The sequence below is a fragment of the Mustelus asterias genome, chromosome 23, assembly GCF_964213995.1.
Source record: "Mustelus asterias chromosome 23, sMusAst1.hap1.1, whole genome shotgun sequence".
Classification (NCBI taxonomy): domain Eukaryota; kingdom Metazoa; phylum Chordata; class Chondrichthyes; order Carcharhiniformes; family Triakidae; genus Mustelus; species Mustelus asterias.
The window spans coordinates 55,282,655-55,307,667 of NC_135823.1; the positions used below are offsets into that span (position 1 = coordinate 55,282,655).

The 25,013-nt window shown below is 42.8% G+C and overlaps 1 protein-coding gene, 2 long non-coding RNA genes and 4 other non-coding genes across 14 annotated transcripts in view; 1 reads left to right on the top strand and 6 right to left on the bottom strand.

Annotated features, from left to right (window-relative positions):
• LOC144510394 (uncharacterized) lies at positions 1-5,994 on the bottom strand. 2 transcript variants are annotated; one of them, XR_013500629.1, is made up of 7 exons: positions 5,966-5,994; positions 3,784-3,873; positions 3,320-3,387; positions 2,982-3,048; positions 2,644-2,710; positions 2,171-2,267; positions 1-153 (listed from the first exon to the last, which is right to left on the bottom strand). It is a non-coding gene; the product is annotated as an uncharacterized LOC144510394 (long non-coding RNA). The 2 variants fall into 2 exon arrangements; XR_013500628.1 differs by having other exon boundaries at positions 5,917-5,985.
• Positions 225-315, bottom strand: LOC144510980 (small nucleolar RNA SNORD60). Its single transcript, XR_013500729.1, has one exon. It is a non-coding gene; the product is annotated as a small nucleolar RNA SNORD60 (small nucleolar RNA).
• LOC144510981 (small nucleolar RNA SNORD60) lies at positions 2,335-2,427 on the bottom strand. Its single transcript, XR_013500730.1, has one exon. It is a non-coding gene; the product is annotated as a small nucleolar RNA SNORD60 (small nucleolar RNA).
• LOC144510928 (small nucleolar RNA SNORD60) lies at positions 2,778-2,870 on the bottom strand. The gene has a single exon (XR_013500700.1). It is a non-coding gene; the product is annotated as a small nucleolar RNA SNORD60 (small nucleolar RNA).
• On the bottom strand, positions 3,120-3,211 carry LOC144510978 (small nucleolar RNA SNORD60). The gene has a single exon (XR_013500728.1). It is a non-coding gene; the product is annotated as a small nucleolar RNA SNORD60 (small nucleolar RNA).
• A 317-nt stretch (positions 5,995-6,311) lies between the features above and the next one.
• The window catches only part of traf7 (TNF receptor-associated factor 7), a 69,128-nt gene continuing 50,426 nt past the window's right edge, over positions 6,312-25,013 (top strand). For 2 of the 7 annotated variants that reach the window (XM_078240694.1, XM_078240695.1), the window contains exons 1-2: positions 6,337-6,417; positions 21,217-21,397. The gene's annotated coding sequence lies outside the window, so the exon portion shown is untranslated. Of the gene's footprint in view, positions 6,418-12,025; positions 12,046-16,939; positions 19,161-21,216; positions 21,398-25,013 lie in introns of those variants that run through there. The other 5 variants (XM_078240696.1, XM_078240691.1, XM_078240700.1 and 2 more) reach the window with 5 other exon arrangements.
• LOC144510801 (uncharacterized) lies at positions 10,150-25,009 on the bottom strand. Its single transcript, XR_013500694.1, has 3 exons — positions 24,778-25,009; positions 24,008-24,095; positions 10,150-12,005 (listed from the first exon to the last, which is right to left on the bottom strand). It is a non-coding gene; the product is annotated as an uncharacterized LOC144510801 (long non-coding RNA).

Consider the following 25,013-nt stretch of genomic DNA (forward strand, 5'->3'; position numbering starts at 1 on the left):
TTTAGAGACAATTGATTTATTTATTAAGTCAAAATACAAGTGAAGACGTGCATCTCGATGAATATGTTCCCAATAGCTGTGTGGCAATTAGACACCAGCCTAATTTGCCATGCGATTCACATGCTCCCAAAGTCACCCAGTCATATCGATAACCTGTAACAATTAAAGCATTTAGGTCAGTAATATCAAGTGCTTCCAATTCGATGACAAACTGAAGTGCAAATGAGCCTCAGGTACAAAAAGTGTAATCAAGCATTGCTTTAATGCAACACTTTCATTGGAGATGTCAGAAATATAAAAGACTCATCATGGGCTCAATATTTGTGAAGTTCTAAGTGCAGCTCTTTAACTTACAGCAGTCAGCACTTCACATAATAACACTACTTCACCAGTGTGCAATAAAACATGATTAGTAATTTATCAGAGGGATAATAGCCATTGCACACATTCCAAATTATGCTGATCGACATTGATGTCAGAAAAATGCAAGTTTATCAACATTTGCAGGTATAGAAACATAGAGAACTACAGCACAAAACAGGCCCTTCGGCCCCACAAGTTGTGCCAAACATATCCCTACCTTTTAGGCCTACCTATAACCCTCCATCCTATTAAAAGTCCCATGTACTCATCCAGGAGTCTCTTAAAAGACCCTATTGAGTTTGCCTCCACCACCACTGACGGCAGCCGATTCCACTCGCCCACCGTGTGAAAAACTTCCCCCTAACATTTCCCCTGTACCTACCCCCCAGCACCTTAAACCTGTGTCCTCTCGTAGCAGCCATTTCCACCCTGGGAAAAAGCCTCAGAGTCCACCCGATCTATGCCTCTCAACATCTTATATACCTCTATTAGGTCTCCTCTCATACTAGTCTCTCCAAGGAGAAAAGACAGCTCCCCCGCAGCCTATCCTCATAAGGCATGCCACAGAATCCAGGCAACATCCTTGTAAATCTCCTCTGCACCCTTTCAACCTTTTCCACATCCTTCCTGTAATGAGGCGACCAGAACTGGGCACAGTACTCCAAGTGGGGTCTGACGAGGGTCTTATATCGCTGCATCATTATCCCCGGACTCCTAAACTCAATCCCTTGATTGATAAAGGCCAGCACACCATACACCTTCTTAACCACCTCCTCCACCTGTGGGGCCGATTTTAGAATCCTATGGACCTGGACCCCAAGGTCCTTCTGATCCTCTACCGTACTAAGAGTCTTTCCCTTTATATTGTACTCCTTCATCCCATTTGACCTGCCAAAATGGACCACTACACATTTATCTGGGTTGAAGTCCATCTGCCACTTGTCCGCCCAGTCTTGCATCCTATCTATGTCCCTCTGTCACTTCTGACATCCCTCCAGACTATCCACAACCCCACCAACCTTCGTGTCGTCGGCAAACTTACCAACCCATCCCTCCGCTTCCTTATCCAGGTCATTTATGAAAATGACAAACAGCAAAGGTCCCAGAACAGAACCCAGAAACACACCACTGGTGACCGACCTCCAAATAGAAAAAGACCCATCTATACACACTCTCTGCCTCCTTTGGGCAAGCCAGCTCTGGATCCACAGATCGTGGAGTCCATTGCCTGTCAACAGGATAGCGTCTGTGAGAGGCATAGCCAGTTCTTGACATCACAAACTCCCCACATGTGCTATTGCATTACAGCACAGAACATTCAGTATTGGAAAGTGAAGAATGGCATTCTACATTCATAGAATCAACAGTACAGTAGGAGGCCATTCAGCCCATCAAGCCTACACCAACAACAATCCCTCCCAGGTTCCATCGCTGTAACCCCACATATTTAGTCCTCATCCCCCTGACACTAAAGGGCAATTTATCATGGCCAATCAACCTAACCCACACATCTCTGGACTATGGGAGGAAACCGGAGCACCTGGAGGAAACCCACACATTCACGGGGAGAATATGCAACGTCCACAGTGACCTGAGGCTTGAATTGAACCCAGGTCCCTGGCGCTGTGAGGCAGCAGTGCTAACCACTGAGTACCCTTGCAGAATTCTGTCCCCTTGCGTTCTATGACACTATTTCTGCCCAAAATTAAAAGAATCACTATTAACAGCTAGAATTTACAGCAAGTTGGCATTTCTAACATCAAAATTATCAAGCCACAACTATAACCCTGTCCTAGTTAACACTTACCACAGCTCTCATCATTAACTGTCGGCAGATCACTGCTACTGTTGAAGTATCATCCAAGTTACGGTTGCCAGTATTTCATCAGCAGCTACCACTGTGCCTGCAAGTACCCATAATAGTGTGAGCTCAAGTAAAATAAAATATTAGTTTACAATGCTTTTAAAATAAAGCCTCAGCCACAGAGTAGTAATCAAGCATTGCTTTAATGCAACACTTTCATTGGAGATGTCAGAAATAGAAAAAAGGGCTCATCACAGGCTCAACATTTGCAAAGTTCTTAAAACAGCTAATCTCCTTCTCCTATAAATGCATTGCTTTAAATGTCTGGCACTTAATACTGGTCTCAATACGTAGATCACTTCATCTGTGTAACACAAAATGGCGAGGCCCATTAAGGGAGCAGTACATACAATCTGGATTAGATTAACTATAAACTGGATCCAGGAATTATTCTGTTGCAAGTAATTAATTTTTACCTGTTTACACTGCTGAACTTTCAGAGAATTTGCTGCCAGTGCTTCATCAGCACTTTATCACCATAGTCTGAAACGACACAATAACAGTGTGAGCTAAAGTAGAGCAATTATTAATTTACACAGCTTTTGGAATTAAGCCTCAGCCAGAGAGCAGTAATCAAGCATTGCTTTTAATGCAACACTTTCATTGGAGATGTCAGAAATAGAAAAAAGGCTCATCACAGGCTCAACATATGTAAAGTTCTTTAAAATAAAAACAATTCCCTTCTACTAAAATGCATTCCTATAGATTTATGCTACATTTTGAAATCCTCTGATTACAAGTAATTAATCCTTACCTGTCTCCAGTACCAATATGATATTTTGACTGCAGCCAGCGTTTGATCAGTAGCTTATCATCCAAGCCTGAAATGACACACAATACAGTGTGAGCTGGAAGTATCAAACAATGATTAACTCACACTGCCTCTAAAATTAAGCCTCAGCCACAAAATTGTAATCAAGCATTGCTTTGGTGCAACACTTTCATTGGAGATGTCAGAAATAGAAAAAAGGTTCATCACAGGCTCAACATCTGTAAAGTTCTTTAAAAAGTTCTACTGTAAAGTTCTACTAAAATGTATTCCTTTAAACTTGTGCAGGATTCTGCATTCATCTGATTACAACTAATCCTTACCTGTGCTTTCGACACCATTACGTCGGATGCCACGGCCAATATTTCATCAGCAGCCTATCACTCCAAGCCTGAAATGACACACAATAGAGTGAGCTGAAATATAGAATTATTATTAATTCACATGGCTTTCAAAATTAAGCCTCAGCCACAAAATAGTAATCAAGCATTGCTTTAATGCAATACTTTCATTGGAGATGTCAGGAATAAAAGAAAGGCCCAGGATCTAAACAACTCTACACAGGCAAAATGGCATCTTGACCACTGCTGCAACTCAAGGACACAAATGCTCAAACACAGGCGTTGTCCACAACAGGTGGACAACATGAAAGTTACTGTTTTCAGCCAAGATATTAATTTACTGGGAATGCTAGGTTCCTTTGATCTTTACAGGATACATAGAACTATCTATAAATACAGTTTGGTCAACATTACAAAGCCTCCACCCCTCTCCCCCACAAACTCACAGTAGTAGTGCCAATCTGCAGGCGAATGCACGTCTCCCAGTCCATCCCGGAGGTCTAAAAACAGTTCTTTCATTGGCTTTCAAAGGGCACCTGGAAACAGAAAATAACACAAGTCTGATCCAACATATTGCAACAATCAGTTTAGCAAAGGTTAATTAACTCAGCTTTTCATTTAAACGCATCATATGCATGCATTTCTGGCCCCTTCTCTGTTCACACCATCCCTCAAAAGCATAGATTCCACACACAACTTCTCACCGACGGTATGTGCTCATCGTGGTTTCAACATTACTGAGTCCTCACTTAAAATGGTGGTTACATTCCCGAAAAGTCTCCACTAAGGGATACCATCCTTTTAAGTGAAGCAAATGTGAAAGCCAGAGTTTAACTGAAAACACAGTAAAACTAAAGTTCCTTGAAATGTGCAGGTCAAAATGGTGCAGATCACAAGTCTCAGGGCTGAAACCACCCCCCAGACCTGCTGAAATTTTCCAGCATTTTCAGCTTTTGTTTCAGATTCCTGCATTTGCTTTTACCTCACTTTAAAGTGGTGATGAAAATTACCACCATGTGAACCATAGAATGCCTACCCACATTGTGCACGAGACCAGTCAGCCCATCAAGCCTGCACCAACAACAATCCCACCCTGGCACTCTCCCCCTAACTCCACAATTACGCTGCCAATCTCCCAACACTAAGGGGCAAGTTAGCACAGCCAATCCACCTAAGCCACACATTTTTGGGAGTGTGGGAGGCAACCAGAGCACCCAGAGGAAACCTACAGACACAGGGAGAATGCGCAAACCCCACACAGACTCCCTACAGTGCAGAAGGAAGCCATTCAGCCCATTGAGTCTGCACCAACAATCCCACCCAGATCTTGGAATACTGTGTGCAATTCCGGTCACCCTATTATAGAAAGGATAATATTAAACTAGAAGGTGTGCAGAAAAGATTTACTTGGATGCTACCGGGACTTGATGGTTCGAATTATGAGGCTGGATAGACTGGGACTTTTTTCTCTGGAGTGTAGGAGGCTGAGGGGTGATCTTATAGAGGTCTATAAAATAATGAGGGGCACAGGTCAGCGAGATATTTTTTCCCAAAGGTAGGGGAGTCTAAAACTAGAGGGCATAGGTTTAAGGTGAGAGGTACAAGAGTATCCAGAAGGGCAATTTCTTCAGAGGGTGGAGTGTGTCTGGAGTCGCTGAGCAGAAACTGATAGCCAAGTTCCACACACATGAGGACGGCCTAAACCGGGATCTTGGATTTATGTCACACTATCAGTAACCCCCACAGCTTGCCTCCTGGACTTGCAGAATCTCACTGGCTGTCCTGTCTGGAGACAATGCACATCTCTTTAACCTGTGCTTAATGCTCCCTCCACTCACATTGTCTTTATCTTTAAGACCTGGTTGGCTGAAGAGATTCGCATTCTAATCAGTATTCTGTAACTTGATTTTGTGTCTCTGTGCCGTGTTTGAGAGCAGATTTCCACTCCATCTGACGAAGGAGCAGCGCTCCGAAAGCTAATGGCATTTGATACCAAATAAACCTGTTGGCACTTTAACCTGGTGTTGTTAAAACTCTTACTGCGTTTACCCCAGTCCAACGCCGGCATCTCCACATTATGAAACAAGCTGCCAGTAGTAGTAGTAGAGACGGGTACAATTTTGTCTTTTAAAAAGCATTTTTACATGTAGAAGCATTTTACATGATAGTTACATGGGTACGATGGGTATAGAGGGAGGGATAGGGGCCAAATGCGGTCAATTGGGATTAGCAAAAAAAAGGGCAGCATGGACAAGTTGGGCCGAAGGGACTTTCCATGTTGTAAACCTCTATGACTCGTGGTCCTATTCCCCACGTGGACACGGGAAGAACGTGTAGACTCCAGGACACAGCGACCCGAGGCCGGAATCGAACCCGCGTCCCCGGCGCTGTGAGAAGCAGTGGTGCTCACCACTGTGCCACCACCAGGGATTGTCCGCTCTGAGCATGTGGCCTGACACCATCACCTCCCGCAAAACACGGGGACTTATTTACACCTTCAATTCAAAAATATATATTCAGACTGGTTATCACTCTTAAGTAGAAGCGTTTAGTAATTAATCCTCCATAAATAGATGCACGCTAAGGGGCTGTTTGGACATTAAAGACTCCGTTTCAAGCCACACCAACCTTCCTCCTCGGAGCCTCCCGTCGAAAGGGCGCGCTCGCCGCATGTTCGGGTATATATACGGCACCCCTCTGTCAATCACCCACCCTCCCGCCTGCCTATTGGACAGGGCGGGTTAACTGACACCTCATCTGACCAATGGACATCGGATCTGGGGCATAGTCTGACCGGCTCCTGTCCAATTGAACGCCGGTGAGGGCGGTGCATGAGCTGCGGGGGGGGGCAGCCCGCGCTGCCTGCCGGGTAATGTAGTCCCGGCCGCTGCCCGCTGCCATCCGGGGGGCGGGATCGGGAGACTCCAACTCCCGGCTTGCTCAGCGGCCTGCTCCGCGGCGCATGCGTGGCGCCGCCGAGGGGGAGTGCGAGCGCGGCCGGCCGTTTGGGGGGGGTTAGTTGCTTGAAATTTGTTGTCAGACGGTGGGGTTTGAAAATGTCGAGCGGAATTGGTTTGCGGGTAAGAGGAGTTTGTTTTGTTCTCCCACCGCGTGCAGGGGAAGAGTACTTTTCACACCATTTAAATGCAGCGACTGTTTAAAACGTCAGAGGAGGGTTAAAAAATGGAGACAGACTTGGCGGCTGACCTGCCAAGACGAACCGTCCGAGAAGTGGCTTCCAATGGCAGAGGGGAAGACTCGGTGCTGAGGGACGGATCAGGCCAACTGTGCCCCTTCTCCCCGTTATGAGGGGAGAGACATTCTGGCCGTCACTTCTCTTCCCCCCCCCCCATATTAACCCTCCTCCGCCCCTGGGTCCTACCGCCCGGCCGGCTCCACCATTTGACCTTTGTCAAAAGCAGGTACCTGTACTGGCACCCTGCCCATTCCCCCGTGCCAGCCTGCTGCTTCACCTGTGACCCCCCCCCCCCCACACACACTTCTGACCCTGCTCACCGCTCAGGCCTTTGCCATAACGCAGCACTTCGCATTTCTCTTTGTTTTAACCATTAGTGTCACAAGTAGGCTTACGTTAACACTGCATTGAAGTTACTGTGACAATCCCCTCTAGTCGCCACACTCTGGCGCCTGTTCGGGTACGCTCAGGGAGAATTTAGCATGGCAGCTAACCAGCACTACTTGTGCGATTGAAACCGGAGCACCCGGAGGAAACCCACGCGGACACAGGAAGAATGTGGCGGACTCCGCGCAGACAGTGACCCAAACCGGGAATTGAACCTGGGTCCCCGGCTCTGTGAGGCAGCAGTGCTGCCCTGGGGGAAGTCTTTGTCTTTTTAAAATACACACTGATTACAGAAAGGGAAGGAAACACAAGGGTTTCAGTTCTCTTTCGTGTCATCAGTGAATCACAACAGTACAGAAGGAGGCCATTTGGCCCATCAAGCCTGCACAGACGACAATCCCACCCAGGCCCTATCCCCATAACCCCATGTATTTACCCTGCTAGTCCTTCTGACAATAAGGGGCAATTGAGCATGTCTGTTCATCTGGATATTTAAAAAGAGTAAAATTTTGCTGTTTGAAATACTGGAGTTAGCAAAATGCCTGTAGATCTCAGCTGGCCATCGGTGGACTCCATTTGAAAAATTAAACTTAAATCACTGTGCTGAACAAAATCATTTAAAATGTTTTTTGAAGCCAGAATTTCTAGAGACGTCTAGTGCAATTTGCAAGTCAAGATTTTTGGAAAGCATTTGGCCAAGAATTTATAAAGGAATTAATAAAATTACAGTATGAAAGGATAAGTTGTAAATTGGATGGCTATAAATGGTAATTAAATTCATTAGCAATTACAATGTCATAGTTAGGAAGTCCCTTTTGCTTGTATAATTTATCAACATTCTTGACAGGGAAATATTAAGTAATGATAGAAAGGCTGGATATACTGAGGGTTCTGTACAACATTCAAGAGAATGAACAGCCATTTGTCTGATTAGATGAATAGCAAATGGCATTTACAGCCATAAATTGCAGATAAATGGTACAATTAAAAAAAAGGACCTAAAGATTATCTCTACCATCCCACAATGAGGATAACACTGGAGAACAACGTTCAAGAGAAACCTGGTTGCAACAGTTGAGCAGTCGCTAAATAGGTTGCTTTCTATCATGGGACACCACAACTGCTCAAAGGGAAAATGTCTAACCAAAAACACACATTTTTAAGGAACCGTACAAATTACTCCTGAACGAAGCAACATAAAATTCAATGGCTAGCGCTGGTCATTCTGCTCTCCAAAGAGCTGAAAATGCCGATCTAAGACTTAACATTAGTTAGCAGAAACTCAAATTCAATAGTTCCACTGGACGTTTCATTCTTTCAGTTAAATCACTGTGAAAGGATGGGGAAATCTTACTCAGCAGCAATTTTACGAAGCTGACCTATTTTAAAGTATATTTACCCCTATGGATTTATGGGCAGCACAAAATTCAATGGTTAGCGCGCGTCTTTCTGTTCTATTTGCGGCCTAATGGTTGAGTCCTTGTTCACAAAATGAAGGGAATGTTCTCGGCATCATACTTCGTTTCTCTACAGACAGCAGTTTTAAGGCCAGATTTACTGTCCTAACTACTGACCGATGTCTCAGCATTTTGCCTCCTGGATTCAGTTTACAGAAGAGACAGTAAACTAGGCAGTCTGGCTTTGTCCTTGGGTCCTATTAACATTTGTTGGAGCAATTAAAAGCAATTCAAAGACTATTTCCTCGGGTGGATGGAGCTATTACAAGGGGGCATAACTATAGGGTTCGTGGTGGAAGATATAGGAAGGATATCAGAGGTAGGTTCTTTACGCAGAGAGTGGTTGGGGTGTGGAATGGACTGCCTGCAGTGATAGTGGAGTCAGACACTTTAGGAACATTTAAGCGGTTATTGGATAGGCACATGGAGCGCACCAGGATGATAGGGAGTGGGATAGCTTGATCTTGGTTTCAGACAAAGCTCAGCACAACATCGTGGGCCGAAGGGCCTGTTCTGTGCTGTACTGTTCTATGTTCTAATTAGTTTTATTTGATTTATTTTGATTTGATTTATTATTGTCACGTGTTGGGATACAGTGAAAAGTATTGTTTCTTGTGTGCTGTATAGACAAAGCATACCATTCATAGAGTATGTAGGAGTGAAGGAGAGGGTGCAGAATGTAGTGTTGCAATACAGCCGTTTTAAGAGAAATATATAAAATCAATCTTCACTCACTTACACATACCAACAGGCTTCCTTTTATATTTCTGCAAAATTAAAATTCTCTCCTTCTTAAACACACAATGCTCGGAAAAGCAGCCAGCATAATCAAGGACCCCACAGACCCCGGACACACACTTTTCCACCAGGAAAAAGCCATAAAAGTCTGAGGTCACATACTAACCGACTCAAGAACAGCTTCTTCCCTGCTGCCATCAGACTTTTGAATGGCCCTACCTTATATTAAATTGATCTTTCTCTACACCCTAGCCATGACTGTAACACTACATTCTGCACCGTCTTTCCTTCTCAATGTACGGTATGCTTTGTCTGTGCAGCACGCAAGAAACCATACTTTTCACTGTATACCAATACATGTGACAATAATAAATCAAATCACTGCACCTTCCTTAGAAAAGATACATTTGCTTTATTTATAATTTGCATGTCAGGTATAAAGTTTATTTATTAGTCACAAGTAAGGCTTACATTAACACTGCAACGAAGTTACTGTGAAATTTCCCTAGTTGCCACACTACGGTGCCTGTTCGGGTCAATGCACCTAACCAGCACGTCTTTCAGGCTTTCAGCTGAGATCCATAAGCATTTTGCTAGCTCCAGTATTTCAAACACAAAATTTTGCTCTTTTTAAACATCCAGATGAGCAGACAGGTAATAAATTACCTTTTGCAGACGGCATTCTGCTGGCATGCTTTCCAGATCAAACTTTACAGCTTAAACAATAAAACAACTGCCATCAAATTATTCATGTGTAGCCACAATCCACTGTCCCATCTGCTTTCAATTGCACCAATTAGTTCATTTTTTAGGTGCTGTACTGCACTAATTTATACTCTGCAGTTCTGGAGTCCATTGGAATCTGTGGAATTTTATTTCAGCCACTTGCTGTTCTATTGCTCTTTAAACTGTAGCTTTTTATTTGTTCTTGGGATGTGAACTTGGCTGGCAAGATGTGTTGGAGGGTGTTGTCTTGGTGAGCTGCTACAGTGCATCTTGTAAATGGCACACACTGCTGCTACTGACCAAGGCTCCTTCGACAGAACCTTCCGAACCTGCGACCTCTACAACCTAGAAGGGCATGGGTAGCAAATGCATGGGAACAGCAACATCGACAAGTTACGTTCCAAGCCACACGCCATCCTGATTTGCAATGATATTGCCATTCCTGCATTGTTGCTGTGTCAAAATCCTGCAGCTCCCTAATTGCACGGTTGGTGCACATACACCACCTGGATTGCAATGATTCAAGAAGGCAGTTCACCACCACTCTCTCGTGCAATTAGGGATGGATAGTAAATGCTGGCCTAGTGAACAAAGCCCATGTCCTGTGAAAGAATAAACAAAATGTTTAAGGTGGTGGATGGATGCAATCAAATTGCTTTGTCTTGGATGGTGTCAAGTTTCTTGAGTGTTGTTGGGGCTTCACTAATCCTGGAATTATTCCATTACTCCCCTGACCTGTGCCTTGTAGATGATGGGCAGGCTTTAGTGAGTTATTTGCTGCAGAACTCCCAGCTTCTGAATGGCTCTTGTAACCACTGTATTTATATGGCTGGTCCAGTTAAGCTTCTGGTCAGTGGTAACACCCAGGTTGTTGGTGGTCGATTCAGCAGTGGTAACGCCATTGAAGAAAAGTTTAGATTTGTCGTAGATCCATAGAACTCCTACAATGCGGAAGGAGGTCATTTGGCCCATTGAGTCTGCACTGACTCTCCGAAAGAGCACCTTAGAGAGAGCATCCCACCCGTCTGTCCTATCCCCGTAACCCCGTGCCTGGTCAATCCACCTAACCTACACATATTTGGACACTAAGGGGCAATGTAGCATGGCCGATCTAGATTGTGGGAAGAAACCAGAGTACCCAGAGGAAACTCATGCAGACATGGAGAATGTGAAAACTCCACACAGTCATCCAAGGCCAGGACTGAACCTGGGTCCCTGGCACTGTGAGGCAGCAGTGCTAACCACTGTGCTGTCATTGCCAGGCACTTGTCTGGCTCAAATGTTATTTGCTACTTGCCAGCCCTTCAAAGCTGTAGGGCTGGAAAACATAATTTAATAACAAATTGCTCTCACCAGTTCCAACCTGTAACCCACCATTTGATGCTAAGCACCATATGTAATGGACTGGCTTTGTGGAGAGCACAGTAAGAAGTCTCACAACACCAGGTTAAAGTCCAACGGGTTTATTTGGCAGCACTAGCTTTTGGAGCCCCAAGCCCCTTCTTCAGGTGAGTGAGGACTCGTGTTCACAAACAGGGCATATAAAGACACAAACTCAATTTACAAGATAATGGGTGGGATGCGAGTCTTTGCAAGGAATCAAGTCTTAAAGGTACAGACAATGTGAGTGGAGAGAGGGTTAAGCACAGGTTAAAGAGATGTGTATTGTCTCCAGCCAGGACAGTTAGTGAGATTTTGCAAGCCCAGGCAAGTTGTGGGGGGTTACAGATAGTGTGACATGAACCCAAGATCCCGGTTGAGGCCGTCCTCGTGTGTGTGGAACTTGGCTATCAGTTTCTGCTCAGCGATTCTGCGTTGTCGTGTGTCGTGAAGGCCGCCTTGGAGAACGCTTACCCGAAGATCAGAGGCTGAATGCCCGTGACTGGTGCAGTGTTCCCCGATTGGAAGGGAACACTCCTGCCTGGTGATTGTTGAACAGTGTTCATTCATTCGTTGTTGTACCATCTGTATGGTCTCCCCAATGTACCATGCCTCGGGACATCCTTTCCTGCAGCGTATCAGGTAGACAACGTTGGCCGAGTTGCAAGAGTATGTACCGTGTACCTGGTGGATGGTGTTCTCACGTGAGATGATGGCATCCGTGTCGATGATCCGGCACGTCTTGCAGAGGTTGCTGTGGCAGGGTTGTGAGATGTCGTGGTCACTGTGGAGAGGACAGCAAGTTTAAAAGCTCTGGAGAAATTGTTAGTTTTTAAGTTATGTTATTTTATTTTTGTTTGCATTGTCCATATAATGACTTATTTTTAAAGTGATATTTGCATTTTAAAGAAAAATACTTCATGTTGATCAATTATCTGGTCTTGGCTCCTATGCTGTTTGTTTTACCTTTTATTGATCAGCGAACTTGGCCTTCTCACGGCCATGACATTTACTCCTGCCTGAAGGTTGGAAGAATCTTTATCATTGCTGTTTCCAAGTTAATCTAATTTCCAAGGCATTATGTGAGATTCAGATTCCCACCAGAGGCCCTCTTGCATTTTATTTATTATGTGAGGTTTTTTTTAAACAATGAGGCATTTTACAGCAGCTTGACACTTCATCAATTGTGCTAACGCTTTATAAAAGTCAGCAAATGTTCTGCATCTTCTTCAAAATTGTCAACCTGTTCCAAAGCTAGAATTGAAATATGCTCTGAAATTAGCAAAACTGCATCTTAAACTTTTCAAAATTTCCAAGGATACTTATAGCCAGCAGAAATATTAATGACTTCTTGAAAATTCACCTTCAGTTTCAAGGATTTTAATATCTTCCTATTTTTCACAGCCAGCTTATTATTTAGTTTGGGTATAAACTTGAGCTACCATGGCAATGACATATTGTGACTATGTTATCTACAGCTTCTGCTGTAACATCATATTGTCATTTTTGAATTTGGACACCAGTCCATGAAGGTGGTATAACTGAATTATTTACAAATTACTTTTTGTCTCTTGCATGTTTGGACCTTAAGTTATTTCTGTAACTTTGGTTTTAACGTTGATCCTTTGCTATTTGAAGTAGTATTTTGTTTTCATTATTAGATGTTGCTTCCATCAGGGAACTCATCATGAAAAATGTCCAGTGGTTGCCATTCCATTGGTGCCATATTGGATTTTTGATTTGATTTATTGTCACATGTATTGTTTCTTGCGTGCTATACAGACAAAACATACCGTTCATAGAGAAGGAAAGGAGAGAGTGCAGAATGTAGTGTTACAGTCATAGCTAGGGCGTAGAGAAAGATCAGCTTAATTAATGCAAGGTAAGTCCATTCAAAAGTCTGACAGCAGCAGGGAAGAAGCTGTTCTTGAATTGGTTGATACGTGACCTCAGACTTTTGTATCTTTTTCCCGACGGAAGAGGGTGGAAGAGAGAATGTCGGGTGCATGGAGTCCTTAATTCTGCTGGCTGCTTTGTCGAGGCAGTGGAAAGTGTAGACAGAGTCAATGGATGGGAGGCTGGTTTGCGTGATAGATTGGGCTACATTCACGATATTTTGTAGTTCCTTGCGGTCTTGGACAGAGCAGGAGCCCAGACCAAGCTGTGATACAACCAGAAAGAATGCTTTCTGTGGTGCATCTGTAAAAGTTGGTGAGAGATTGCTGCCGTTAAGTGATGCTGTACTAGTGTTACATTGTTATTGTGACCAATTCTGGTCATTTATTGTTGCATTGAATATCCTTGGCTTCTGCAGTGACTGCACTGAAATCGGTCAGTAGATTTTTTAAAAAGAATTTGTACTGGGCTGAACCAGGTATCAGAAGCTGATCTTGAATCAATACAAATGGCTCTTTCTTGTTTTTTCTGGTGGAAACATTTAATTGATCCCAACAGAGAAACTGCAAAAAAATTACGGTTATTGTATTCCCTGTTTTAATCACATTCTGTGTAATCTCTGCCCAATTCTTGCATTGTATCTCTTCAAACTTATCTTTCAAAACAGTCTTTTATTATTTAACCCTTATCTATTTTTTCCACAACAAGCCATTTTCAAAATATCAAATTTTATTGTTCCTTCCTTGTGACCTCAGCATAAAATCAGATCTGAAGGTCACCAGCATTGCAAATTATAGATCACCCGCTACCTGGAGAGTGTGGCTGAATAATGCTACAAAATCCAGAAAATGATGCCTGCTGGCTTAGAGGTAGAGCAGCTCCTTACAATAAAGTACTTGAGGCTTATCTTGTGATACAAACTCATGACATGGCATAAATTCCCAAGGGTGCCATATTTTACTGACTAATGTAAAATTTATTGTTTTTGCCATGAAGTGATGTTTAGGCTTCACCCACATCAAAGGAGATGGTGAAAATTGCCCTTGTTCAACTCCACCTTTGTGAGGCCTAATTCTTAACTACTTTAGAGTGCACTGAATTTGAAATCACAGCTGTATATTTTGATTCTAATTTGATGTAATGATTGCATTCTTTCAAACCCAATATTTCTGAACTTCATAGAGCCATGGAGTCGTTCATATTCTTTGTTGCTGCATCCATTGATTAACCCATGGTGTGCTGGATGATTTTTTACAAGTTTATTTTACTTACTGAAAGACACTATTACACGGAAATTTGTAACTTAATTTTGTAGACTTTACGGATTGCTACCTATTAGTGAAAGTGAAAAGAATGTTTTTGTATATCACATTTCATGTAAAAATAATTAAGAATATTATTCACCAGATTGGAATCCCATAAAAGTATTTAATATTTCAAAATAAAAATGGGAGATTTAATTTAAAATAAGTAGGTTTTCTATTCTATGTCATACTGTGATCATGTTGTTCAAGCTGAAATATACCATTGTTTCCTTGCTTCAACTACAAGCGCTGCTGTCTTGAAATCTCAAATGTAGCAAAATTATGCTCAACAGAGTCCATTTTAGATTTTAAAAGAATGCTGCAGTCTGATGCAACATGATTTCATAAGAATGTTTGACTTGAAGATGTTGCCCACTTTTTCCGTTTACAATAATATGACGTTTGGTAAAATGCACTTTTTTTGGCCTTCCAAACAAAAATATTCTTAGATTTAGCTAACTCAGCTGAAGCTTTTTTTCCCACTTCTGTAAAAGCAATTCTGAAGTGCCTATTTTGAGTGAAGACATGGAGGAGAGACCAGAGAGAACAGCTTGTTAATAACTTGGAAAAGATGGGTCATTGTTCAACGATACTGAAAAGTGTTAAAAATGTTCAGTATATATAGTGTGATTCAACGGGAAAGTCCCTTGACCAGGAAATAATAATTTACAAAATGAGCTGTCGTCTGAATCACAGAACCGTAAAAGCATTATGATTGTGAACCATAGAACCCCTACAGTACAGAAGAAGGCCATTCAGCCCATCAAGTCTGCACAGACTCTCCAAAAGGACATCTTACCCAGCCCCCCAACCACCCACATAACCCTGCGCATTTACCATGGTTAATTCACCTAACCTGCATATCTTTTGAAGATGTTATGTGTTTTGCATGAAACAGTGTGGCTTACTTTGTAAAGAGAAAGAGATAACAAATACCCTTTATCAAAATTACTGCACATTTTTGTTCAGATGCTGGAGTTATTTTGAAAGTAACTGTACCACCTCACCCCAACAGTGCTCCCCATTTTCCCCTCCGAGTATTTTGTCAACCTTCCAGCTCCCCCTTGCCCAATTTCACTTTCATACAATTATTTTCCCAACCTCCAACTATGCTTGCCATTACTGTACTCTCATCGTATTCAGTGTCTTGGGGACTCAACTAGTAATGTAAATCAGAATTTATAATTTCCTTTTCATAGCACATTAAACTCTTAAACTGTGTGCACTTCCAGACACTTTTTAATCAGTAAAAATTTTTATGTGTGTCTATATTAGAAACTGTCTGTACAAACTTGTTACAGTGTAGTTACATCTCTTCAAGAAAGTGCACTGCTGAGTCAACATTGGTTGGTATAATTACATATGATTTGTGTGGTAGAAAACGATTTTCATTTCTTTGGTTTATTATCCAGGGTTAATATCACGATAGCATGCGACATTGCATGATGCAAATTAAAGACATTGCTATTGTGTAGGGCACCATGTACTGCTGCTGATGGTTTACAATCATAAAAAATGAACTTTGTTTTGACAGTAGCAGAAAGACAAATTTTGTGGGTCCTAAGAATGTCAGTGAGTGATTTACATCTTTCTCCCATATGCCTTCCAATAAGATAAAAAGCATTGGCGGTAGACTGATTTAAATAAATTTGGTGGTCATTTGTAGCCATTTCAGAGCTATTCTCTGAGAGCCTAAACAGAAATATGAAAATATCTGAAATTTTCATTATTTTGCCTAAAAATATACAGGGGTATCCTAAGACTCACTCAGAAAAGCACCACCTACTCCTGAGTGGGAATTTCTTCTTATCCCAAGCTAACTAACTATCCTTGTGATTTCTCCAAGAGATCGCCAGGCTATGGTTTTGCATTGTGGATGCAATGCTGGATTGAGACAACGCAGATTATCTCCATTTAAGACATTTACTGTGCTCTGAGGGTAGACCTTTGTCTGCATTTGAAGCCCTGTATGTGAGAATAACTGTGACTCAATGGGTTCTATTTTACCATTTTGATTCTAAGTGCTGGGCGGATTTGAAAATGGGAGTGTTTCAGATCCGACTTTTAGACTGTTCTGAGGCACGCCCCCATACGCACACTGCCCGCAAAAATATCAGTGATTCCGAATCTTGCTGCACAAACCTGTGGGTGGGGCTTATCGCACCCGAAGCCCTGCAGCTCCAATCGATGCTTCCAACTGTGCATGCGCAGAAAAAAAAGATAGAACGCGGCTCCCCCACCTCATCTCTCCTGGGCCGGATAATGCCTCCCCCTGGACCCCACAGACTTTGCCCCACCCCCACAACATTACTGACCCCCTTATCCCCACTCCCCCACCACCCAGACTGATTGTGCTCCCTCCACCTGCTCACCGATCTCAGGCAGAGTGGCAGCAGACTCCCCTTCCCTCCTCCCTCCCCCCACCCACTGATCTCAAGCAGTGAGTTGTCGGACGCTGGGCACTTACCACCTCACTAACTGGAGTGCCCAAATCGAATTTATATGGAGCATGTCTGTTTTGCGCTGATTCTGGATGAGTAAACGCATGGTAAAGGGGGAAGTGCCGCTAAAGTTGGGTGTGCAGCCCATTAAGTCAATATAAATGCATGCAAATGCATTCATGGCCCCAATCGTGGCCATTTTCGGGCCTTAGTAAAGGGGAAACCGGCATGGAGGCTGGCGCAGACGCACTACTCGTCTCGTGCCCAAAAATGGGCGCAACGCGATGGTAAAATCAGGCCCTATGTCTATAAGCTTGTTGTTTTCAAAAACTTATGGATACCCAGGTTGAAAATTAAGCTGTAAAACATACAGACGTCAAATTCGGTTGGTGGTCAGAAATGAAAGATAGGCCTGTTAACATTGGTCTATAAACAAAAGACCTGATTGTTGTCGATGCTTTATATGAAGCATAAACAGTAAGATTAATGGTGGTGGAACAGAGTTACACTCTCAAAACTTGACCATCACCAAATATTTTAGTGTGGGTCTGGATCTGGATGTAACAAAACAGTGGTAATTAGAAGTTTTAAATCCAATAAATGTTGAGGGGGTGGAGGGATGACTTTAGATACATTTTTCTTTGCATAACTAGTGGGTTCCCATTGTACAGAAAATTAATATTCTTGGGGAACAGTTCATTGTTGTTAATATTGCCCCAGTTTGCTATTCTGTTTCTTGTAAGCTAATGAATAATTTATCAGCTTTGGAAATTAATTTGTCCAACTTTATTTCACCTTCCTTGTATTATTTGCATGAGGAATGGCTGAGATCTTGATATTGCGACTTAATATCGGGAATAGATTGTGAAGTGTTCTCACGAAACTCGATGTAAGCTTGACGAACAGCACCTCATCCTTTGTCTAGGCACTTTATCGCACTCCGAATCAACGTTGAACTCGACGCTTTCAGATGGTAACTTTTTCCCCCAATTTGTTTATTTTTCTTTGCAGGTTTTGATTTTATTCTCATGTTTTTGCTTTCTGACAGTAGCTCTTCATCATTGTCATTTACTCCTCCTCTCCTCACATCTTTTGTTTCTTCAATTGTTCCATTACCACTCCTTTCGGCCCTGCACCATCAACTCTTGTCATGTAATCCCTCCTGTATTCCACACTATCATAGACCATCCCTTTTGTTCTTTTCCCACCCCAGCCTCTTCACTTGCTTAAAATCAATTGCATCTGTAACTTCTCAGTTCTGAAAAAGGTCACTGACTTGAAACGCTAACTCTATTTTTCTCTCTTCACACGTGCAGCCTGACCTGCTGAATATTTCCAACATTTGCTCTTTTTATTTCCGGTTTCCAGCTTCCACAGTATTTTGATTTTGTGTTAGTGCAGATGTTCCCAAACTGGAATCCATGGACTCCTAGGGCCCATGAAGGGTCTCCAAAAGGTCTGCAGAACTGGCGGAGTGTGTATGTGTGCGGGAGCGGGGAGCTGGTGTGCGTGTGGGAGCGGGGAGCTCGTGTGCGTGCAGGAGCGGGGAGCTCGTGTGCGTGCAGGAGCGGGGAGCTCGTGTGCATGTGTCTGATATGAGAATAAGCTTTCCAGCATCGTTCCTCCCATTAAAAATGACAAAAGGTAAAACTTGAATATTTAGTAAGGGAATGTTTTAAAGATTACCAGATTATCTACTCCTAAAGTGGGTACTGCTTCTGTGGGCCATGCGAGGATGGCTTAGCCAGGGGTTAATGTGAAGGGACCATGTAGCTGTGTATGTATTTGTGACTGTGCCTCTTCCTAAGTCCTAATATATACAATGATATAGCTGGAAAATACTTGTTTACATTTGATTTCTGTACTTGCACCTATTTTGTGGCAAAAAAGGGTGTCCACATTGAGAATGCTTGGGATTCCCCATGCCCTTGGGAGGTCACTGGGGGTTCCACGGCTCATAAAGTTTGGGAAACCCTGTGTTGGTGTTTGATGAAGATTGGGCCACCTTAAGTTAGCTGTTAGCAATGTATGCTTAACCCTCTGGAGCCTCTATAATCCTGTGACGTCAGGCCTAGAGTGGTGTAACCTTTTGTGTCTGCCAAACGATTCTATTGGCCTAGGTCTGGGTTTTTCCAGTATCATTTGCATAACATTCTGTCAGCTGAATGCCTTTCTGTGTGCATCATTTGTAAGCTGACTGCTTCTGAAACCAGCTGAAGACCTGAAGAAGACATTTCTTTGCAGTTAAGGTTTTTTTAAAAAAAGCATCAAGTGGTAATCCGGATTTCTGAGCTGCAGGTAATGTGGTTTTGATCATATGCTGGCTTGTGTTGCAGAAGAGTGAGACAAGAGAATGAGTATTGATTTCGCAACTCTTGAGCAAATAGCAGGCTTTTGTTCAGGGGAATCAGGGCCGAATCTTGCTGTGCTGCGTCTTTTTCTTTAAAAAGGTCGACATTTGAAAGCATGATTAATTTACAATCAGTAGATTAAGCTATACTTTCTCCAGCAAGTTGACTTGCTATGCAGCTTTTCGCTACAATACACTTCCTCTTTTTGTAGTGTTGCGTCAGGCTGCAATACTCAAAGGGGGAAAAAGTGACAAGCTTCCGAGACGTTTTATTTTACTTCATGATTAATCCAACAGCATGGTTTAGCTTTCTTCAGAAATCAGGTTTAATAGTTCAGGGTATAAGTTGGCACAGTGGTTAGCACTGTTGTCTCATAGCGCCAGGGACCCAGCTTCGATTCCCAGCTTGGGTCAGTCTGTGTGGAGTTTACATGTTCTCCCCATGTCTGCGTGGGTTTCCTCCGGGTGCTCCGGTTTCCTCCTACAGTTCAAAGATGTGTAGGTTAGGTGGATTGGCCATGCTAAATTGCACCATAGTGTCAGGGGGATTAGCTAGGATAACTGCATGAGATTGTGAGGATAGGGCCTGGGTGTGATTGTGGTCGGTGCAGACTCGATGGGCCGAATGGACTCCTATTGCACTAGGATTTTCTGATTTATGATTCATAATTGAGTATTATTGCTCAACCTGAAAGTTGTGCAATTTATTTCCATTACTTTTGAATCTGGATAGTCTGTGACCCTGCTGCTTGCAGTTCAATCTAAACAGTTAGTTAAAGAGAGCCCATTTCCCACACTGTAGGTAGGAGAATGGGTTGTATCACATCATTTAGTTTATTTCAGTTTTTTGTACTACTTTTGGAGCATACTTGATCCATTTCATTTGCTGCTATTTTCTATTTTGCGTCCTCTGTTGATTTTAACTGGGATTTTGGAATTCTGAGTAAGGAATTAAAGATCAGAGTGAAACAACTGATATAGCAAGCCAAGAAAAATTGTTCCACTGCAGAGCTCAGGGAGATTTGCGAATCAGCTGAACAAATTAGTACAATTTAGATTGGTGTGTCTAAAGTACAAGGTCCTTTTGGTCACTGCCAATGTATTTCAGAAGTTGGTACTTGGGGGTCAGTTGGCATGTGTCAGTACTTGAAGCAGGTCCTTCAACCAAGTAAGTTTAAAAGCTTTACTTTGGGCACAAGGGAGAAACTGTTCACTGCTTTTGAAAAAAGATCAGTGAGGGGTAGATTTTGCTTGATCAATGGAAAAAGAAGGCTTCCGAATTTTTCCGGAGGCTTTAGCTGTGTCGCTTGGTGTCAGGCAAGGTGGGTGGATAATGCCACCCTATAACCCTCCCTATAGTCTCTTGAACCCACCCTCCCCCCATCATTGAGCCCCCCCGGCTCAGACTTCCTGGGCTTCTCGCCATGGGTTGCTGGGACTGCAGAGCTGCTGGCTATCTAATTGGCTGTCTGCTCTCTAAGGTATTTCTTCCTCCTAAGATAGAAATGGCAGCAGTTTTACCTTAAAGCAGTTAATGTTGTTCCCAGCATTAAATTGTAGTGGACGAACAGAAACTGTGCAGCCCTGTGAAATCTAGCTCAGGGAGTTAGCACAGAAATGTTGCTCCCTCCCCAACAATCAAAAATAAAATAAGGGAGGATTCTGAAAGTTATGTGTTGTAGCTCGAACCATGTAATTGTTTCTCCTTACCTGTGCAAACTTGCTTTTGTTCATTAGAAAATATTTAATTTATCTTATTGGGTGGTGCAATGCATCATTCACTTCTGTGTTTGAAATTAATGAAGATTGAAGGGATGGAATAATCTTAGTCAGCCGTTAGGATTTGTCGTGAAATTATTTTGCAGGACTCTTAATGTGGAATGGAAACTGGAAGCTGCTGAAAATTATCTTTGAAACAGCCAATTTTACTTGGACTGAAAGGTTGCCTGCAGTGGGAAATGGTGTAAAATGGTCTTTTTAATTATGTACTCTTCCATCTTTCAGTTACTTATGTTTTCAACTTCCTGGCCCAAAAAAGCAAGAGTTGTGTGGAGATATTTTGAATAGGATCCCAGTGTTTACAAAAGCAGGAAGTGGGGATGAATCCTGCTTCTATCCAGCTTTACCCACATTCCCACGTGCTTCTCGGAGAGTGACTGAATAACCTGAATGTACCAGCTGATCAGTGAGTGGCACCTTTTTTAACAAAGGCCCAAGAGGATGTATATTTTTCAGAATAATACTGGCAGTTGTCAATTTGTTGGTATTGCCAGCATTACCTGTTTCATATCCAAGTTTTTGACTTTTCATGCTGCCATTTTATAGTATTGAATAGTTAAGCTGTAATCAATCCACTTTCAACTGTGACTCAAAATGATGCACACTATTGTTTAAAGGACAGAATATAAATTTTACATTTTTAAAGTAAACTGAGTAATTGGTCTTATTTTATTAAGAAGTGTAGCAAACAACAAGAGGATAAGATCAGATTTGGGTTTTTTTAGGTTAATTACTCATCTGATGTGTACACTTGTGTGTACAAGTGACTGCCTGATATTATTGCAGTTTATACATGGTGTGGGAGGTGGGGAACCTGGTTCCCAAGAGACTAACTGAGCTGAAACTGACAACTAGACAGCAAAGCAAGTTAGTAGTCAAATGGGTAAAATGTTTGATATGCAATCTGCTGATTGTGGGACCATGTATGGAATCTTTGTGTGGCTTTTGTTATCACACTCAGATGTTTTAAAATTTGGCTTTTTAAGTGCAGCATTGTCCCAATGACTTTCTCTGCCTGTAAAGTAGTTAACACTATTTGACTGTGCTTCAAAAACTACAACTTATAAAGTGTCTTTAATGTAATTCATCCCATGGCTTTTCACAGATGCATTATAAAACAAAGTTTGACACCAAGACATATAAAATGGTCAAAAGTTTGGTCAAAGTGAGTGGTTTTAAGGACTATCTTAAAGTACATTATCATGATTATGATGATAGATCTTGTATTTAAAATTACTTTTGTTTTTTTGTCCCTTTTATCTTTCACTTAATCTCATCTTTCCTTCCCTCTTTATTTTGCTTTCTGTATATGTTTTTATATTGAATTAACCATTTTAATTCATGCTTCCTGGTTTAGCACCCGAGTGCCTCAATATGGCTACTTCAGTCTGGTTGAAGAGCCAGGCTGATCTGTGCTCTGCTCACATAGAATCTTGTTCTTAACTGGTGTCCCCTAGTTCACCCCCTGGTATCTGTCCTGTCAAGTCCCCTCAGGATCTTGTATGTTTCAATAAGATCATCTCTCATTCTTCTAAATTCCAAAGGGTTATAGGCCCAACCTGTTCGACCTTTCTTCATCAGATAAACCCTTCATCTCAGGAATGAGTTGAGTAGGCACTTACTGTCATTGGCATCTGAACAGTAAGAAGTCTCACAACACCAGGTTAATGCCCAACAGGTTTATTTGGTAGCACAAGCTTTCGGAGTGTCACTCCTTCAGGTGAGTGAGGAGTTGTGCTCACAAACAGGGCATATATAGACACGAACTCAATTTGCAAGATAATGCGAGTCTTTACAGGTAATAAAGTCTTAAAGGTGCAGACAATGTGAGTGGAGAGAGGGTTAAGCACAGGTTAGAGATGTATATTGTTAGGACAGTTAGTGAGGTTTTACAAGCCCAGGCAAGTCGTGGGGGTTACAGATAGTGTGACATGAACCCAAGATCCCGGTTTCCTGCTCAGATGAGAAGGATCGCTACAGGATATGGCGCTCGACTCATCGATCGACAGTTCCGATGCGCACAGCGAAAAACCACACCGACCTCCTCAGAAGACAAACACTGAACACGCCAGACAGAGTACCCTTCGTCATCCAGTACTTCCCCGGAGCGGAGAAGCTGCGACATCTTCTCCGGAGCCTTCAACATTAATCGATGAAGACGAATATCTCGCCAAGGCCATCCCCACACCCCCACTTCTTGCCTTCAAACAACCGTACAACCTCAAACAGACCATTGTCCGCAGCAAACTACCCAGCCTTCAGGAGAACAGTGACCACAACACCACACAACCCTACCACAGCAACCTCTGCAAGACGTGCTGGAACATCGACACAGATGCCATCATCTCCTGTGAGAACACCATCCACCAGGTACACGGTACATACTCTTGCGACTCGGCCAACGTTGTCTACCTGATATGCTGCAGGAAAGGATGTCCTGAGGCATGGTACATTGGGGAGACCATGCAGACACTACGACAACGGATGAATGAACACCGCTCGACAATCACCAGGCAGAAGTGATCTCTTCCTGTCAGGGAACACTTCAGCAGTCACAGGCATTCAGCCTCTGATCTTCAGGTAAGCGTTCTCCAAGGCGGCCTTCACGACACACGACAACGCAGAATCGCTGAACAGAAACTGATAGCCAAGTTCCGCACACATGAGGACGGCCTCAACTGGGATCTTGGGTTCATGTCACACTATCTGTAATCCCCATGACTTGCCTGGGCTTGCAAAATCTCACTAACTTTCCTGGCTGGAGACAATACACATCTCTTTAACCTGTGCTTAACCCTCTCTCCACCCACATTGTCTGTACCTTTAAGACTTGATTACCTGCAAAGACTCGCATTCCACCCATTACCTTGTAAATTGAGTTTGAGTCTGTATATACCCTGTTTGTGAATGCAACGCCTCACTCACCTGAAGAAGCAGTGACACTCCGAAAGCTTGTGCTACCAAATAAACCTGTTGGACTTTAACCTTGTGCCGTGAGACTTCTTACTGTGCTTACCCCAGTCCAACGCCAGCATCTTCACATCATCGGCATCTGATCCAGTGCAGTAAGTTGCCATTCAATAGCTCTCAAAGTCTGGGGGCAGCTGTAAAGGAAAGAAAGACTTGCATTTATATGACACATTTCATGACCAATGAACGTCTCAGAGCTTTACAGCCAATAAAGCACTTTTTGAAGTGTAATCACTGTTGTAATGTAGGAAATGCATAATGAGGAGTGAGCACTGTTCCTTTGCCACTGAACATAATATTTGAACCAATGAAGGAATCATCTGGTGTGGTTAAACAGCATTTGACAATAAGTAGGTTGAATGGCCCAGGTATTTAGTCTGGCATGCTGTGATAGCGAATGGTAAAATGATCAACCACAGAACAAGTTAATGATTTTAACCATGCTGTCACGAATAGGGAGTTGTGCTAAAGACAAAGATTATAGAAATATTTGTATATTGAATTGTCTCTGGTGAGAGATTGCATTTTGCGTTGTTGATTTAACATGCCTTAATTGTTACTATCATGAGCTACTTGTGGCTTCCACCAAAATCAATTTTCAGGAAAGACATTTGTTAATTATTTAAGCATGTGGCATAATTTCTGTATATCTGAAATACAGATTTTCAGGTATTTAATATTTTCAGGTATCTAATATTTCCCTGGAGTTGATATTGTGCGGTACTAAAAGGCTATGCTGTTGCAGCAATGTCCTTTTTTGTTTGAGCTTTTTTCAAAAACAGTTGTTTTACCCTTTTATTTTTTGATTTTACAAACCTTTTTTCTCAGCTCCACTGTTTCACTTTCTTAGGTTAGATCAGGGGTCTCCAAACTATGGCCCGTGGGCCACATCTGGCCCGCAGCGGGCTACATCTGGCCCGCAGCCAGGGGCGGGACGGGATTCCCGCTGCCGAAAACACTCCCGTGTCCGGAACCCTGCCGCTGACTCAGGATCCGGACGCGGGGACGAAAGCCACAGGCCGGACATTTGCTGCCGCTCCATGCGGTGTCTG